The 2,500-nt window shown below is 31.3% G+C and overlaps 1 protein-coding gene and 1 long non-coding RNA gene across 5 annotated transcripts in view; one reads left to right on the top strand and one right to left on the bottom strand.

The window, feature by feature from the left end:
* LOC149130204 (uncharacterized) overlaps positions 1 to 2,500 on the top strand; it is a 300,717-nt gene that overhangs the window by 110,670 nt on the left and 187,547 nt on the right. The window lies entirely within an intron of this gene.
* LOC106871699 (protocadherin-11 X-linked) overlaps positions 1 to 2,500 on the bottom strand; it is an 86,414-nt gene that overhangs the window by 81,137 nt on the left and 2,777 nt on the right. The gene's annotated exons all lie outside the window — the stretch shown is intronic.

Genomic DNA, 2,500 nt, shown 5'->3' with positions numbered 1-2,500 from the left:
ATATATATATATATATATTTGTTTTGCAAACATCTGTTTCAACACACGATTTCACATCAAAAATCTTGCAATTGGCTAAACTGGCAATATAACCATCCCCAAGTACAACAACATATATATATATATATATATATATACACACATATACGCACACATACTGTATATACGCTCAATATTAATGTACCGAAACGTACGTAATCATAAACTGAGAAAGGACTCGAAATTTACCGTATTTTAACGTGTATAAGGAACCTTCGTATATAAGGAACTCCCTAATTTTGGGAGCTTAAAATTTGGAAAAAAAAACGTTTTGTAAGGGATTATAATATTATCCATGCCTAAGAAACTCCCATATTTTTTAAACCTAATTTTTGACAACAAAAAAGGGGGGTTCCTTATGCACTGTTAAAATACGGCAAATACAAACTTTTTCAGCTAAATGATCCTTGTGGGGTCCTTATAAGATTTTCTTGTTAAAATTTATGCCCAATAAATTGATTAAACTTCTGCAATCTAGAAAATATTTTAGCAATTTTTTTTTTTTCATACAATTCTTTAATAACATTTATTTATAAAAATACAACAGGGTTTTTTTAAACGTTGAATGGCTATGAAGTGTCCGGTAGAAGTTAATCAGGAATCGAACGTGTCCATAGGTAAAAAAAAAATTGGTTGAGAAACACTGGCCTAAGTAGTAGCAACGGTACTACGAAGTCACTATCAACTTGCAAACCATGTGTATGTGTATATATATATATATATATATATATATATATATATATATATACGTGTGTATGTGTGTATAATGTTTGAAATGATGTTATAACTGTAGGTTGGTAATGAGCGTACGTATATATGTATGGTTATATCTGTAGGTATGTATATGTATGATGTATAAGTACATGTCTGTGTACATTACTCGTACATATATATATGCATGCGTATATATATTTATATATATATATATATTTATATATATATATATATATATATATATAGTTGAAATTTACAGAAAAATTAAGGACGAAGACAGGTGTGTGTGTGTGTATAGATGTACATATGTATATATGTATGTAGATGTATGTACGTATGTATATATGTATGTAGATGTACGTACGTATGTATATATGTATGTAGATGTACGTACGTATGTATATATGTATGTAGATGTACGTACGTACGTATGTATATATGTATGTAGATGTACGTACGTATGTATGTATATATGTATGTAGATGTACGTACGTATGTATATATATGTATGTAGATGTACGTACGTTTGTATATATATATGTATGTAGATGTACGTACGTATGTATATATATGTATGTAGATGTACGTACGTTTGTATATATATATGTATGTAGATGTACGTACGTTTGTATATATATGTATATAGATGTATGTAGAAGTACGTATCTATATATGTACGTTTATGTATGTGTGTAGACATGTACTTCTGTATGTATATATATATATATAGATGTATGTTTGTAAATGTGCATGTTTGCAAGTATGTGTGTACGCACATGTATGTATGTGTGTAGATGTATCACTTTATGTATGCATGTATGTGTATACTCATGTATGTATGTAGATGTGCCTCTGCATGTATATATGTATGATGTATACACATGTGTATGTATGCGGATATACCTCTGTATGTATACATGTTTCTGTATACACATGTATGCATGCAGATGTCTTTATATACATGCTTGTCTATACGCATGTATGTATGTATGTATGTATGTATGTAGATGTGTGTTTCTGTATCCATACATAAATGTATATGCATGTGTACGTATGCTGCTGTATGTATACAAATATGTATATGCTTGTATGCATGTATGTAGATGTGTATATGCATATGTATATATGCATGTGTACGAGTTAATGTATATATCCATATGTATATGTGCATGTATGTAGGTGTGTGTTTACGTATGCATACATATATATATATATATATATATATATATATATATATATATATATATATATATATATATATATATATATATATATATTCATGTGTTCGTATGTGTTTCTGTATGTATACAAATGTGCATGTATGTATACATATGTGTATATACATGTGTGCATGTATAATATGTGTATATATAGCTTTACATTCTGTTTTAAGCTGAAGTGGTTGAGCGCTCCGCAAATACCCGTTCCCTTAATCAAATCAAATCAACGCGACTCGGTGCATAATACGGGTGGCCCTTTGTAATCACATACCCGTATATGCCACACAATCAACTTCCGCACACTGTCATTCCAAATCCGCTCACATGGAAGCCCCACCGCCTCCCACCCCGAGTGGACAGCTCTCGTCGTGGAGAACCCCACTCAATCGCTCGTCCCCACCCTGTTCTAAAAAGCGACCCGGACCCCTGGTGACCTTTAGCAGAATCCATTCTGACGCAATGTTCTCCACTATTTTGGGTGTAAGGATGACCAATGTTTCGTTAAATCTTTCTCCCTTTATCGCTAC

This window comes from Octopus bimaculoides, chromosome 30 (assembly GCF_046866305.1).
Source record: "Octopus bimaculoides isolate indiv1 chromosome 30, ASM4686630v1, whole genome shotgun sequence".
NCBI classification, from domain to species: Eukaryota; Metazoa; Mollusca; class Cephalopoda; order Octopoda; family Octopodidae; genus Octopus; species Octopus bimaculoides.
The sequence above is the reverse complement of the archived record's forward strand: the minus strand, read 5'-3'. Positions and strand labels throughout refer to the sequence as shown.